We start from the raw sequence: 17452 nt of genomic DNA on the forward strand, positions 1-17452 counted from the left end.
GACTTAGTCTTTCACATGTGTCTCTCCCCCTACCGCATTGTGGAGGTGGGAACCATGTTTTATTATGTTTATTTTGTTTTGTTTTGTTTTATTGTATTGTATTATATTGTATTGTATTACTTTTTTTCAAGTAAACTCTGTGCCCACCGTGGGGCTTGAACTCAAAACCATGAGATCAAGAGTCACGTGCTCCACCAGCTGAGCCAGCTGGGCGCCCCAGTTTAAATTTTCAAAAAATTACTCAGTGCTCATCAAGATAAGGGTACTCTTAATCCCCTTTGTCTATTTCACCCATCCCCCCACCCACCGGCCTCCTCTCTGGCAATCATCAGTTTGTACTCTATATAGAGACTATTTTTTGTTTGTCTCTTTTATTGCTTGTTCTTTCTTCGTCTGTTCATTTGTTTTGTTTCTTAATTACATATATAAGTGAAATCATATGGTGTTTGTCTTTTTCTGACTGATTTATTTCACTTAGTATAATTCTCTCTAGGTGCATCCATGTTGTTGAAAGTGGGAAGATCTCATTCTTTTTTATGGCTGAATAATATTCCTCTGTGTGTGTGTGTGTGTGTGTGTGTGTGTGTGTGTGTGTGTGTGAACCAAATCTTCTTTATCCGTTCGTCTATCAGTGGACCCTTGGGTTGCTTCTGTATCTTGGCCATTGTCAGTATTGCTGCAGTAAACACAGGGGTGCGTGTACCTTTTCAAATTAGTGTTTTCATTTTCTTTGGCTAAATACTCAGGAGTGGGATTACTAGATCATATGGTAGTTCTATTTTTAACTTTTTGAGGAACTTCCAAACTGTTTTCCATAGTGGCCGAACCAGTTTGCATTCCCACCGTGAATGAGGGTTCCTTTTTCTCCACATCCTCACCAACATGTGTTATTTCTTGGTGTTTTGTTTTGCTTTGCTTTGTTTAGCCATTCTGACAGGTGGGAGGTGATAGCTCATTGTGGTTTTGATTTGCGTTCCCCTGATGGTGAGTGATGGTGAGCATCTTTCCATGTGTCTCTTGGCCACTTGCATATCTGCTTTGGAAAAATGTCTATTCAGGTCCTCTGCCCGTTTTAAATCAGATTATTTGGGGTGTTTTGGTGTTGAGTTGTATAACTTTTTTATGTATTTTGGATATTAACCTCTTATTGGATGTATCATTTGCAAATATCTTCTTGCATTTAATAGGTTACCTTTCTGTTTTGTTCATGGTTTTCTTTGCTGTGCAAAAGCTTTTTATCATGTTTTAAATGTATCTTTATTTCTTTGATGCTAAGCCCAGGGCTGGCCTATAGTGATCTCATAATAAATATTGATTGAATGACCATTTATGCAACAAGTGTATATTGAGCTTCTACCATATGCCAGGCATTGTTTTAAGCACCTGAAATACATAGATAACAAGATAGATCAAGATTCCTGCCCTCGGTGGGGAATGGAGGGTGACTTAGACTCCAGTGAAAATGTCAGGAGCAAGTTGGAGAAGTGATTCAGGAATTACTTACATTACATATATATTTCTTCTACAACTATGTTTCACTAGATTACATTTTAAATTGGGGGTGTAATTTGTGACAACTAGAGTACTAGATATGAATTCCAGAACTCTGCACCCAAATGTGAATGATCTGTCAGTGGTCAAATCATGACAGCCTGATGCTTCTTGATGCTTTGAAACATATTTTTTGATACTTCAATGTATATCTGAAAATGTCACCTTTCTTTCATTTCCTTATGTTCTTTCTTGCGTATCATTTTCACTTTTTCTGCTTTCTGCCCTTATTCTCTTGCGAAACTGACTCGTTGCCTCCTGCTGCTTCCGCCCTTCCTCCCTGCCTTCCCTTCTTACATTCCTTTTTCTCTCTCCCGAGCCGAATTTGTATGTTTGAACAGTGGATCAAATCTTATACAGAAAATGTGATTTTCTTTTTCAACCTGAGGAGTAAACATGGTGAGGCATTAATCTGACCAAAATTTTTGTCACCGGCTGTAGATTTTCTTTTAGGGACAGAAGAAAGAAGAGAGGCTAGCTTTAGCGGTCAGAGCAACCTCACAATGTAGAGGTGGTTTCCATTTTACTAATAACGAAGTGAAGCTTCAAAGGGATTAATTGTCTATAAAGAACATATAGAAGAACATGGCTACAGCGTGATGCTTACCACCTTGTGTAGAGGGAATTCTGAAAATTTTTCTTCTCCTGCTTGAAGAATGCATTTTTCTGGGGTTCCATTTATTAAAATGTAATTGAGGTATTACAGAGCTCAGGCTATTCCCAAATAATGGCATTATTTTAAAACAAATGGAGTCTTACAGGAATAGAAATAACATATTATACTTGCAAAACACTAGCTTAAAAATATACCACCGAATATGCTATTTCTTCATTTTTCCCTCCCTACACTCCAATCTCCACAAACGGAAATCACTCATCCCTTAGATCCTGTGTTAAATTCTAATGGCCATAGTGCGACCACAGAAAGCTTCTGCATTTATCAACAGTCTCCCTGTATCTTGAGCAATTGGACAGTCCAGATTTCCAGAACCTTATCTTTTGCAGATATTCTTTTTGTCAAACTGCATTCCAAAAACATGATCAGCATTTTAACCATTTGCAGCTAGACTTGAGCCTCACAAAATCAGCTCACAGGTCACTAATGACCTGCTCTTTGCCAAGGCCAAGCCTTTGCCTCAGCCGTCATTCTCCTCGGCCTTCCTGACATAGATTCAGTTGCTGGGTTAATGCTTACATTCAGGTTTTGCCCCAGAAGCAAATTGTCCCATCTTAAGAAGGGTTGGAGGAGAAATACCCATGGTCCTAGCCTCTGAGTCAGTGGATGTGAACCCAAGCTGGAAGGATTCCCATGAAATAGACGGACTGTGGAACAGTGAGAAAATCTTCACAAAGCAGGTGGGGCAAAGGGTTTACTGGCTGAGCTCCCAGAGGTGTCAGCTCAGTCTCAGAAAAATCTCCCACCTGAGGCCTCACTGTCCCCTATAGTGCTTTGCTGAGTGCTCCACAGACTGCTAAGCTGGGATGGCCCGTCATTTAGGTGAGGCTGCAGCCTGGGAAAGCATGCATTTAGAGAAGTGTGGTCTGTTGGACCATGGTACTTAGCCAAGCCAGGAAGCAAAGTTTAAGGCTCCTGGACACAAAATTATTCATCCCTACGATGCTCCACTTGGGAACATTTCTCCCAGAAACTTTTGTTGATACCTGATTCTTGATCTCTCCCTCATCTCCCCTCTGGCTCTTCATATCTATACCCTTATTTCCACTAGGGTACGATGGGCGGACTTAAGGCAGTTTATGGGATGTAACTCACTGTGGGTGTTTATCAGTGTTAGAAATTGTACACAGTGCCAGAGCTCCTCAGAGTCACAGTATCTCCATATTCGGTCCAAGGGGTGCCATTCCCTATTTGATTATAGTCATTCTGTCCAGTGTCTTCTGGGAATCCTTCTTTTTAATCTCCTATCCCTAGTACTTGTTAATATGTAAACTAATATATAATGTATAAAAATAAGTTATATGTATATAAACTAAAATGTAACCTAGTGTTAATATTATAAACTATATAATACATAAACTAATGTTAATATTATCCACAGGCAACATGATCCAGCAGTTGCATTTCTGGGTATATATCCAAAAGAACTGAAAGCAGGATCTCAAAGAGATATTTGTACAGCCATGTTCATAGCAGCATTATTCACAACAGCCAAAAGGTGGAAGCAACCCAAGAGTCCACAGACAGAAGAATTGATAAACAAAAGGCATTATATACATTCAATAATATAGCGCAGCCTTTAAAAGGAAAGGTATTCTAACACATGCTATAACGTGATTGTACTCAAAGACATTATGCTAAGTGAAATAGGCCAGTCACCAAAAGACAAACACTGTATTATTCCACTTATATGAAGTATCTGGGTAGTCAGATTCACGGATACATAGAGTAGAAAGGTAGTTGCTAGCGGCTGGAGAAAGGGGGAAATGGAGAGTTGTTGTTTAATAGGCATACAGTTTTAGTTTTTCAAGATGAAAAGAATTCTGGAGATTAAACTGCACTAATGTGAAGGTACCTAACACTACTGAACTGTATACTTAACAATGGTTAAGAAAGTAAAATTCATGCTATGTGTATTTTAACACAGTTAAAAATAAAATACTCCTTAAAAAATATTAACCTGGGAAGTGTAATTGGAAAGTTAAATAACCATCAACAAAATTCTGATAATTCACTTTCAACAAATATTTCTCGGTAATTACTGTATATGGTACACCAGAGCTGAGAGCCAAGCAGAATAATGAAGATGAATTCAGTGTGGTTCTTGTCCCCACGGAGATGTTGATGTGGTCTGGGGAATGAGATAGGCACAGAATATTAATTGCCTGAAAATTCTAAGAAGTGGATATTCATGTTAGGTGGGAGGTAGAGCATTTGTGAGATGACCATTTAAGGTGAACCAAGAAGGGTACATAGGAATCTAAAGCCAGAAACAACTTTTAAAATTATCTGCCCTTGTATTGAAGGATGAATAATTAAGACTTCACTGCCCTTTATTTTTCTGCGTTATTAGAAAATGTTCTGAGATGGAATAATTCTAGGCATCCCGCCATAAAGTGTCACTTGATTAAGTGTCACTTGTGAGCTTATGTGGGCATGAGAGTTCTAAGTGCCACCAAATCCCTCAGAGCAAATTCCAATTTTAAATACCAGCATTCTCAATACAGAAGAATCTATCTTACAGTAACTTAACATTCAATCGTGAAAATGTACAATTTCCCAAATTCTTGAACTAGGATTGCTATCATATTCCTAGAAAACAAAGCGATATGTTAATTTCTACTTTTCTGATTACCTCACCAACAAGTATAGTAGATGAGATACATGGTACCAAGTATGCTTCTAATTGAAGGATCCTCCCATGGTTCTGAATGCTTTACTTTGTAACGGGTATATCCGAAAGAGAGAATATGTCACAATTGCCTGGCAAAGCATGCTTATTTTGATCTGCTCCATCTTTCCCAGCTTTGGCAAGCTAGCCCCCAAATTGCAGTTTTCCTCCCATATGAAGCAGATTGCTGAATCATGAGGATCCTAACTGAAGGTGAAAATGATTCCTTCTGGGAGTAATGTATATGTACAGTCTACGAAATTAAGCTGATAAGCAATGACATTGCATTAGGAGGTTACAATAATAGGGTCACTTTAAATTAAGATCCCTGAATGAATAAAATAAACCTATTATTCTGAGGTTCACTTCAGCCTTGTAAAATGCCTAGTACATCAGCGGTTCTGGAAAAATGTCAAATAGATGTCATAAAAAGAGAGTATTCTGAATGCGGTGATAGGTTTGAGGGTTATCATATACGATTCATTTTTTTTTCATTCAACCAATATTTATTGACCTCTGGACACTACTCTAGGTGATATAGCAGTGAATAAAAGAAATAAGTCCTCGACCCTAGGAATCTTACCTTTTACTGGCGGAGACAGATGATTCAAAAAAAAATTGTCAGAATGCCAAAAATGAAGAGGAAAAACAGGAAGGGATTTCTGAAACATCAAGGTGGATGTTGAAATTTTAGATAGGCAGACCATATATGAATTGTGAAATTTCTACAGATGTGAGCATATGAAAGATTACGATATATAACACCATTCAGCCAGTACTGTGCAAAGCCATTCATGGGGCAAAACTGGAAAAGTGTGTTCTAGGCCTTGTCTTGTCACCCATTCACTGGACAAGTTATTCCCCCCTCTGGATTCAGGACACAGCTGTCACATGTGCAAATTGGACCATGTGAGCCCCCAATCTCTTTGAGCTCTGAAATTCTCTGAGGCTTAATGTTCCTCTGATGACTGAGAAGATTCTTCAGGATCTTTCAGCTCCCCAGAGTTGTCAGTATGAAAACCAATTACTACTGAACACATTTTATTTGCACTTTCTCGTCATTCAGATTTTGGAAAATAGGAATTTTTTTGCCGTATATGTAATGCATGATGAAATCAGGTTGCTACGGTCTGAATATTTGTGTCCCCTCCCAAATTCACCTGTTGGAATCCTAACACCAATGTGATGGTGTTAGGAGGTGGGGCCTTTGGGAGGTGATTAGGTCATGAGAATGGTAACTTCATGAATGGGACTAATATCCTTGAAGAGGAGATCACACAGAGCTCCCTTGTCCGCTTTCGCCATGTGAGGACATAGAGAGAAGTCTGTGACCCTCACTCGGCCATGCTGGCACCCTGATCTGGGACTTCTAGCCTCCAGAACTATGAAAAATAAATTTCTGTTGTTTATAAGCCACCCAATTGGTAGCATTTTGTTAGAGCTGCCGGAACAGACTAAGACAGAGATATTATACCTTAACAGTTATAAAACTGCTATACTTTTGTGATCATTTTCTTCTGTAATTTCAGGTAAGGCAATTTGATTCTCTTCATTGGAAATAAATAGAGAAAGAGTGCAATTTATGTACTATGACTTGATTATAGTACATTTTACTACAATTTAGTAGTGATAGTGAGAACCTAGTTAGAACCACATACTCACTATGACACCTATTTTCTGACACAATGCAATATCCTTAGACATTGTCAGAGGAGATGTAATTATCCAAAATGCTGAGATTACTTGGTTAAACTAGCCCACATGCTATGGACTCGTGGCATCTTTACGCTAAAAGCCGGTTTCCAGGCAAAGTTGAATGTAGCCAGGGCTGCTGTCCCCAGTGTGATATCTAACTTTACTGAACTCATACAGAGAAAACGTGCTTTTTGCCACAATGTTGGGATTATACTTTTAACCTGTCAGAGCGAATAGCTGAGCTTTCTTGGAATACGGAGTCCCTCCAGATAACCTCGGTATATTCTACCTCTTCTTTTTTCTTATTTGGGTGTGGAGGGGCCCTAGGGGAATTTGGGGGGGGGGAACAATCATGTGGTCCCTGGGGCTTTGTAAGCAATTAGTTTGTTCTGCTGATTAAAAAAAGTGTTTTGTTGCTATAAAAGGGGGTGTAGGTAGCCTGAAAATAGGTTTCGATTTGGTCATTGTACTAGAGTTCTGGGAAAACAGACTGTTCTTTTGAATTTCTAAACAATAATAATTTGCTTAAGACTTTTGCACAATCATGATAAGTAACACATCTTGATAAGAAAGCCTTGCATTGGCAGAGCAGCTGTAGAAGGACCACTACACAGATAATGAGCACAGTTATGTTTAAATTAAGTGGGCACTAAGGGATAGGAATAAATAGGGAAGGAGGAAGTAATTGAAGCAGCAAATAGTCTGACGGATAGAAATGGAAATGTGGGTAAACTCTGCAAATTTAAAAGGCATTTGGTCTCATAAACGATTTTATTAATTTCTCTAGAGTTTTGCAGAGGTGCAAGTAATGATTTAATGAAATGACCATGAAATGACCAAATAAATCAACAAATGCATCAAAATTGGGGAAGAAATCTCTTTGTCCATGCCTCTTTGGGACCAAAGGGTATTTCCCAGATACTTGCGACTCAAAGTGTGGTCCGAGGACCAGCAGTATTCAGCATCCTGGGAGTGTGATAGCAATGCACACCCCCCAGTCCTCATTCAGGATCTCCAGAACAAAGTCTCCAGGTGAGATATATGGACATCAAAGTTTAAGAAACATTGCTCTAGAGTTGTTACAACAATTCACTCAGTCATTCAATAAACGTTCTTGGCAGCCTTTTCCACGTGCCAGACATTAGACAATAGAAGGGAGAGGTAGTCACAAGCATGAGTAAGACGTGGTCCCTGCACTCCAGGGACACATCATTGGAGAGGGCACGGTAAAAGTTAGAGTTAATAGAATTTGTGCTTGACTGTGAGAGGCCAGGGTGGGGAATGTGGGATGATGTCTTAGTGTTGGCACATGAGTGTTGATGGTGTATTTACAGCTGACGAGGGGCGAAAGAGAATGTGTCTAGCCTTTAGATGTTGAGTGTTGAGGTAGCTGTGAAATTTGCAGATGGAAATATCTAAGAGGCAGTTGGAGTTGGGAGCAGGGCTTGACAAACTGTAGCTGCACAGACCAAAGCCTGCCCTCTCTTTGTTTTTGCAAATAAAGTTTTATTGGGATCCTGCCACGCTTATTGGTTTACGTATTACCTACGGCTGCCTCCACACTACAAAGACAGAGTTGAGTAGGCGCATCAGAGACTGGAGACCATGTGGCCCACAAAACCTAAAACATTTTCTCTCCAGCCTTTTACAGAGAAAGTTTGCTGACTCCTGTCCTAGGGCATGGTCTAGAGACCTGGGTTAGAGACAGCTATGCGGAATTCATAGCAGCCAAGGGGAGTGGATTAGACCATCCCAGGACGATGTGCAGTGAGAAGAGAAAAGGGCAAAGTCAGAACCCCTAGAGAGACATTCGTTCACCTGCTTTCTGTCCTGGGATAGCTTCCCTGGCCATCCAGATTCTTTTTTTTTTTTTTTTCCCCTCCCTTGGCACTTGCAAATTTATTAAGCCCAGAAACTTACACTTGTTCATTGAAGCATCCTGTATGTAATTTATAATCCTAATAATTTAGCCGATTCTCTATGGTAATAAATAACTATTACCTTTCAATGAAAGCTGCAAGTGACATAATAGTTTGGGCCTACTACCAGAAGAATCTCATCATCTCGTGAAATAGAAAGGAAAAATTTCATTTTCTCATCAATTTGTCTGGCCAGACTCTTGTGGATGGCAGGGCTGTTCGCGGGTGCCTGCTGCCGCTGCAAAGCCCCTGGCTGCTTAACATGGTCCCAGAGCTGAGCTGACCACAAACTGGCATGTTCTCAGTGCTTTGGCCAGTTAGGATGCTGCCGTTCCCCTCAGGTACAAGGAAGAGAGTTAGACAGAGGGGAGCTGAGAGGGAGGCAGGATGCCCCTGGAGCAGGAAATAGTTTGGAGCATAAACAGGGAACTGGGTGTGTGAAATCTGCAAACTTAAAATTCATTCAGTGCCATCATCTCCTAGGTACTTCATAAGAGCTCTGCATAGGTCTTTGTGCATAATGGAATCACCACAAGAAGAAAAGGATTCGGGCCTCAATTCTTAGCCCGCCTTTCTTGGCTAAATAACATAGATAGTAAGTGTGGAGGTGGAAGTCAGCTCAGCACCTTAGCTATCCGCGCAGAAATCCAGCTTCGCCTAATTTCCATACTAGCACGAAGGGGTTCTTTGGCTCAGGCATGGTGGATGGTGCCTTCCCAGACACTTGCTGGTTTAACATCCGGCCAACACGATTCAGACAAGTAACAGAACTGCCAAAATTGTTGATGTCAATGTGATGTGAGATACTTCTGACCAACCCCGAGGGTTCTTTCGATAACATAGGAGACGGCAGTAGGTTAGCATGGGATTGCAGCGCTAGGTTGAGACACTGAGCTTGTCTGCATTTCCACAAAACTACTCATTTTCCGCGTTTCTCTCCAGCTCCCATGAATGCCTGAAGCTGTCTGTTCACAATTTGCAGTGTTGGGGGTGTCGTACAGGGCAACGACTCATCTGGGCATTTGTTTACTCTGGAACCGAGTGGCACCAAGCCCTCTGTCACATCTCGCTTTTCCAGGGTGAATGAGCCAGTGTTGCAATGCCCAGCTCCTTTGTGCAGCCTCCTCTCCCCTGCCCTCACCGGCCCCTATCTTTTGGTTATTTCTGCATTTTTGTGACTCTCCACGAGAGGATAAAGAAGAGGATTGATGGGTAGAATGACGACCATCAGTATTTAGTGAGGAACTGGGCTCTGCACTTTACACCACTGAACCCTCCTCATCCCCCTGGGGTAGGTCCTATAGATTTCTCTATTAAAGTGGAAGTAACGGAAGTGTGGAGAAGTTAAACAGTTTGCCTTAGGTGGTACAGCCAGAAAGTGAGAGCTGCATTAGAACCACATCACATCTATCAGCCCGGAAGTGCGGCTCTTCACCACCACGCCAGTGGACAACACGACTCTACAGGTGGAGATTGGAGTCCCAGCGTCACCAAACTGTGCCTTCTGAGTTTTGCACTTTCTGCCTCCAGGGAAGATATTCATTTGTCACTCTCCTCCGCTGTGGCTTAGACACACTGCTAACCACAGGTGACAGAACCCTGCAGTTCTGAACACCAAGGGCATCACAAAAGTTTGCCAAGGTGGCTTTTGGCTGGCTGGCATCCTCCCACTTGTGACTGTACATTTTCTGCAACTTTATGAGAAAATATTCTCTTTATTGAAAGAGCAGAAGCCAAGTAAATATTGAAGAAACATCAAAACCAACAGAGCAATTTTTAGCAACTTTCCTCATGAACACCTAACAGCGAGTTGGACACCAGACCCTCATTGGAATAGTGATGTTAACGACAGTTCCCAGATTTTAACTGTTATCAGAACTGTCTTGTCACACCTAGATGCACATTTCCCTGGGGTTCTGTCCTTCTCCATGGCCCTTTTTCTCTTTCTTCCAGTGCTCTGTGAATTGCTTCTTGCAAGCCGATGAAGCCATGTTCTGTCGGGTGGCCATCACTTGGTCCTCTCCCTCCAGCCTTCCAGTGTGTACCTTCCTCTTTTGGCCTCACATCCTGTTTTCAAGTGTGCATCTGTTGCAGCCATGGAGACCACATTGGTCCCATCTTGTTCTCAACCTTCAGAATCTAAATCACTGAAAATTAGACCCAATGCTGGGAGCAATTGGGTGAATTTCTCCCTCATGGCAGAAGGTGGCCTTTTTTTTTTTTTTTTTTTGGAGATTTATTTATTTATTTATTTATTTATTTATTTATTTTAGAGAGAGAAGCATGCAAGTGGTGGGCAGAGGGAGAGGGAGTAGGAGAGAAGGAGACTCCCCACTGAGGGCAGAGCTCAACATGGGGCTCGATCTCTGTACCCTGAGATCATGAGCTGAGCCAAAACAAAGAGCCGGACACTTAACCGACTAGGCCACCCAGGTGCCCTGAAAGTGTCTTCTTTTAAAACTTGCTTTAGAATGGCATTTCTTTAAAACACTGTTATCTCTTCTACAAAACAGCCTAAGGAAGATCCTTACAGATTATTTCCAGTTCTGGTGCAAAGCTTATTGGGGGAAAATAGTGGGAATTTTCGGGCAGAAATTAGACTTCTGGGTTATCAGTGCATTTCATTTATGAATGCTTTCCTAATATCGCTGTCTGGTGTGGCCAGGCCAGGATCTTGTGGCAGACAAGTGGAGGGTACGTTGATCTTGACCACCAACGTGAAGGCTCGTTGTGCTCTGTAACATACGGACAGTGCAGTGATAACAGAGGCCAGCACACGAAGCACACGCTAGGGGCCAGGCACTCATAGATAAGCTCATCTGTTCCCCACAGCTCTCCTGTGAGGGAGGGCGCACCCTTATGAGCCCTATTTTGTAGATAGGGAAACCAGGGACAGAACAGTTGACTGACTTGCACAAAGGCACACAGCTCATAGGTGACAGAGATGGAATTTGAATCCAGGCTGTCTAGTTTCAGAGACTCTGCTCCTACCCTCTCTTCTATACCTCCTGACGCAAGGACAAGGAAGACTTAACACTTCCTTTACAGATCTTAGGGATTAGTCAGAGAAGCATTTGCCAATCTAATTTAAGGCATACTGTGTTAAATACAGCAGTGGAAGCACAACATAGGGTGGTCTGAAGCCCTGGATATTGTCATGTGCTGCTAAAAGCCATTTTTGGAACTGCCCTCCATCCCAGAGAATTATCAACTGCTCAGATAATTGAGGAAAATGAGGTAAAGTAAGGAGAGGGGTCCCATCCAAGCCCTGTTTTTCTTGTAATTCACCACTAATAACGGTCAAATGGCTTTCCTCACGCTGCTTTCTAACAGCTCTGCTTGTCTCTGCCAGTGGGTCCCTGCTTTCCTGGAACCAAAAGTTCTAAGCCAGTCCCTGTTCACTGTTGCTTTCAAATGTCCTGCAGAAAAGTAGAGTATAGCTTTTACTCATTAAAATAAGAGGCCGGTAAAGAACATGATTACAAATTCCAAATTTCAGATTCCCATCACGACGGAATAGCCCTTGCCAAATCTCCTCAAGCTTCCCTGGCTACAAAATGAGCAAAAGAAAACTTGCCTCCTCCTCCTCCTCACCTGGTGGGAGTATTGTGAAGATAAAAGGCACTAATTGGTGTGAAAATGCCCTGAGCTCCATAGATGAAAGCCCTATATAATCCCAACATATCATTAAACTGGCTTTATTGGGATTTTGATACAGTTCTGTGGCTCAAAGAAGTAGGTCTTTCAGCTGGTAGTATGAAGTCCCAAGGCTTTATTCCAGAAAGAGAGTATTTACAGCAAATACAGTCAAGTGAAGACTACCCAAATCAGAACCAGCCTGAAGTTAGAGGATGAGTATGTCCCCATTTGGGAAGCACTGTCCCCCATGCCTGAAAATCTCCTGTGGTGAGGAACACACTCCCTCATCACACAGCCACTGGAGACCGTTAGAAAGCGCTTCCGTGGACTGGCATTAGTTCTCTTTCTCTGCAGTTCCGAACTGCACAGAACACATCCGTATCTGGCCCTTAAGCCATTTGAAGACAAACACCGTGCTTGCTCAAAGACAGGGCTAACTCTGCTCCCTTCAACCATGTCTTAGACTGCGAGGGTTTGAATCCTCTCATTCTACTCATTGTCCCCCAGACATAGTCCAGTTCTTCCCTAATATTGTACAGCACAGCCCCCAGAACCACACGCAACACTCCACATAGTCTGGCCAAAGCAGATGGCCTGAAGTTACACCACTTAAAATCTCTGCATCTATATCCTGTGTACTAGGTCGTTTCTTCCCAATATTGGTAATGTTGGTGTTTGTTTTTTTTTTTTCAATTCTTGGCAAAAAGTTACATTATTAAGTTTTATTGAATTTGTTATTGGGCTATTCAGATCTTTTTAAACCCACATTTTGCCACAATTCAAGCTTTTGGGTCTTTATTCCAGAAAAGATATAGGACATACTTCTTACAAATATAGTGACATTTAATTAGATCTCCTGTACATGGACAGTTTTGATATGAAAGCTCTTGCTTTTACTTACACCATTAGTAAAAATATTGTCTGGGATAAGTCCAAGAAATATTTTTTTATCAACTATTTTGTGCCCTTTATAATTGTCAATAATCGAGTTATTAAGCTGCCTAATTGCACTGGTCTCTATCCTGTGCTTTGTAACCTTGTCCAAATATTTTACAAAAGTCCCTCTTATCTACTTCATTTTTTCTCATATCCCAAACTTATGACTTTATTCTGGAAAGAAATGACTGGCATTACTATGACTTGAGTTGTTCTTAATGAGACTGGGTTGCTTTCTATGGCACCACCATGATCAATTATAATCCATCCCATTTATATCTGGGCTCAATTTCCAGCTCAACCACCAAATCTTGAAGAATGTTCCTTTTATCTCTTAAAAAAAATGGAGACATTTGCCTAATTCCTTGCTTCTGGCCCCACTCTCCTGGATCATGTCTTCCTCAAAGGACTCTGCCAACAGGTTGTCCATTCCCTTTGCAGATTTCCCCCGAGCCAACAGTGCAGTTTGTCCAGGAATGAGATTTGAATTCATTTGGAGCAGTGAGTTGTTCTTCTCCTATCCATCCTATCACATTGAGGCTCTGTTTCCTTTTTGCAATATTTTTATTCTTTGCAGTGCAAAAACTGTTCTCCCTGGCAGGGAAGACAATGGCAGCCAGTCAGGAAAGGAGTTGTGTCTCTTTATGACATCCATCGGCATCACACCAGGGATGCCAGGCAGATGACCTAGGTCTTCTTTGATGTTCTTCTGATTCTAAGCCTCACCAAATTCTTTTAAATGATACTTTGAGTCTTTAAGTGACCCTTATTAAAATGCAAATATCTCTGAGAAGAAGTCACCAAGCTAACTCAGCCCATGCATTTTCAGGAGTGAGGGTGGCTTTTAAGGGAAGGCAGCCTTAACTGCTCCTTCATGCTGGACTGAAACAGTCACCCGTCCTGAGACTTAATCTGGTGCCACTGAATGGAGAAGAACCTGATCCTGCTTCATTTGGGGGGATGCTCCGCTCCTAGCGTATTGTTTGCAGGAACTAAAGGGAAAAGTGGTGTTGCAGAAAGATGCGTGGATTAAGAGTTAGGAGACCTAGGTCATAGTCCCATGACCCGCTCCGAAATAGGCTCAGAGAATTCTGTAGCCGTATCTATAAAATGAGAAGGTTGGATCAACTGAAATTCATCTGTAAGGTCATTCTGAGCATGATTCTATGGTATGTTATCCTAATCCAATCCCATCTTTTTTCCACTGTAGTTGGCTCCGTTTCTTATGTGCAAGTTCTGTCACCTCTCTTCTCTGGGTCTTTGTTTCCTCAGTTTTAAGAAGAGGAATGGCTAGTTCTGTGGTTTTCTGAATGAGCAGGACTCACAGAAGCCCGGGTAGAAGTGGGATAGAGGTGGTAAAGAGGGACTTCCTGTCCTTCCCCTCTCCTGTTTAGCCAGAACAACTCTATGTTTACCTCTCGGTCTTCTGCATAAGCTTTCATCAGAGCATTGTTGCTGCTTTGTTTTATTTGTTTTTGCTTACTCGTGGACCCTATCTTAGTACATGTCCATATAGTATAATATCATAGATGACCCTGGAGCCTCCATCTACCTCAAAAATTAGATATTAAATCCCTTGAGACTAAGGATAAGGATTTGTTGTCCTTAGATCACCATTACCCTTCATAGTAGATGTTCAACAAATGGTTGTCGGATAAATATATAACGATAATAATGATCATTCTTAATGAGCTCTTGTTCCATGCCAGGCATTCAGTGCTTTAGTGGATAATTAACCCTTAGATTAAACTTATTGGGCACATGTAATTTTTGTCTCCATTTTATAGATGCAGCAATGGGCGTACTAAGACTTGAGCTGAATAGAGGCAACCTGATATATGTCAGAACAGAGGCTCTTAGTCCCCTTGTTACGTGACCTTGTTTCTCTCTCTGGGACACACTGAGTAAGCCTAGGGAAGGAGGCTGAAGAGCAAGGCCCAAGGGTTGGGGGGCAGGGTGTCAATCTGAATATAATACCTGGGGAGGGGATGAGTCCAGGTGTATGGGAAAGTGCTTAGACCTGAGGTGGAAGGTCAGTTCTATAGAAGAGAGTTCCCCAGACCACCAGCATCAGCAGTGCTAGAAAACCTTTCAGAAATGCAAATCCTCAGGCCCCAGGCCACACCTTCTGAATCCAAAAAGCTGGAGGTGGGGCTCAGAATTTTGTGTGTTAATAAGCCCTCTAAAAGACTCTGATGCATGCTAACTTGGGAGAACTGCTTTGGACCAACTTCTGTGACTTTGGTTTTGACTCTGAAGAGTGGTGAAGCTTCTGGTTTTCTCTGGAGTGAAGGTTCTAAATCTACCCCAATATTTACCTCTTTGGTATTTTTAGATGAGACTGTACAAGATGTGTGCTTGGACTGAGAGATTCTAAGTCTCAGATTCCTTTCCTACCTTCTGTTAAGTCTGTAAGCTGAGGCCCATCCCTTAACTCCTGATTCTTCACTGTAAAATGTGGTTAACGATGCCTCAGTCTCTTATTGGGATAGCCAGCAAATTGTGTGATTAGTGGTTGTGAGGCACCTGGAGCGCCATATAAATACTGGAGGATAATAACCAGTTTATGGCCTAAGTGCCGCCTACAACTTGACACATTTAACATTTCTTTCCTGAATTGTGAAGTTTAAAGTGAATTTAACAGTTTTGTATTTGCGCTTATTTTTTATTCATTCTTTAGGTCAAAATTTTGTGTTTATGTGTGTGCTTCCTGCAACCTTCTAGAAAAAGTGGATTAAAAAAAAAAAGGTTTAAAAAATCAGGACCTTCTGAGAAAATAACCTCTCCGAAGCATGATGTTTGATTGATTGTCAGACCTGGATTTTCCAGAAGTTTTGAACAGGAAGCTGAAAGAGACTCCTTAGTCACAGAGGCCGCTGGTACCTATGTTAGTGCTGGTTCTTTGAGAGTCCATGCTGCAACTATATAAAGACAGTTCTTGCGCAATATTTTCATTTCTGTTCATCTTTTTTAGCAGTGACGCTCCTTTCCCTCTTTAGAATCCAAGAAGTCTGAATTATATTTTCTACGTGGTCATTCTTTATTCAACTTAGGCAAATACTTCCTTTTTTAGGCAAGACTGCTTGTCCTACATATACACTCATTTTAGATTAGATTTACAAGAGTGCAGGCTAGTCTGTTTTACTCTAGTGTAAAATCTTTTCTCTTCCCCCCTCCCCCTTTAATCTTAAGCAGATAACTGGCCAGAAAAGACCCAGATGGAGACACAGCAAAAGAGTTTGATTAGGGCTGAATCTATATGGAGGGTACAACTGTGGATAGATAAGCAGAGATATGTGTATAAAAGAGGTTTTTCATGCCAACAGTGTGGCATGAAGGAAAGTTAAAAAATGTAACTAATTTAATTGTGTGTATTATAACTTTAATATTGGAACATAATTACTGGGCAGGGGAAAACCTCCACCCTTCTATTACCATTTCCTGACATTTTAAAATTGTACAGTATTATTGAGTTTAAAAAAAAAAAAAAAGAGCAGCAGAATAGAGATCATCGGGACCCTGAATCAACTCACTAATTTATAAACCAAGTCTCAAGTAAACAGGCTTGTTTCTCCTCATGCCTTATGCTGAAGGTCAAATGCTTACAATAGCCTAAAATAACAAGTTGAAACATGTTTTCGTAATTGGAAATAAGAAATTCAACCATCTGCTAATGGGAAGAAAAATTTTGCAATAAAGCTAACAGCTGCTGTCATTTCTCAAGAAACATCTCTAAATTCTTCAGAAGACAGTAATGGTGCTTACGACAGCTCAAAATCATTCAGGGTGCCATTAACTAACTATGAATTACCTGGCAAATCATGTTTGCACTTAGAAGGGTCACATGGAATCCTTTTAGAAGTTGGTCTAACTTCACAACTGCCTGGGGTTATTCACTGCAGACCAAAGTGTTTCCTTTTCCAGTTCAAACAGTCAAAATGAATTGGACAAGTGATTCCCTGTCAGGGACAAAGAGGCTGTGCATTCCTTGAAAAGCACCGGCTAAACCCAAGAATGGCTTCTCTTTCCACCAAGTGTAGTGGAAATTTGCTAAGCACTCCAGTGAAATAGTAGCGTGGATGGCAAATTATGGGGGGGGGGGGCGGGGGGGGTCACAGCAAACAGAAAGGAAGAGTTTAACTCCTCCTCATCTTCCACACTGGCATTAAGCCTTCAGAGAAGGCAAGAAAAATGGGCAGCCACAGGGAAGGTCTGCCCCTCATAATAGAAGATGATCTGGCCAGAGATATCTTCTCATTTCTCCGATCACCTATCTTCTCAGGGCTTGTCTTTTCTTATCGGGTGTAAATTATTTGTTTGCAACATTTCTGAAATGGCCCTAAGAAGATCAATAGAAATGTGGTG

General features: G+C 41.3%; 1 protein-coding gene across 1 annotated transcript in view; it reads left to right on the forward strand.

Moving 5' to 3' along the window:
- CHN2 (chimerin 2) overlaps positions 1 to 17452 on the forward strand; it is a 283549-nt gene that overhangs the window by 106580 nt on the left and 159517 nt on the right. The gene's annotated exons all lie outside the window — the stretch shown is intronic.

The sequence above is a fragment of the Ursus arctos genome, unplaced genomic scaffold, assembly GCF_023065955.2.
Source record: "Ursus arctos isolate Adak ecotype North America unplaced genomic scaffold, UrsArc2.0 scaffold_3, whole genome shotgun sequence".
Taxonomy (NCBI): domain Eukaryota; kingdom Metazoa; phylum Chordata; class Mammalia; order Carnivora; family Ursidae; genus Ursus; species Ursus arctos.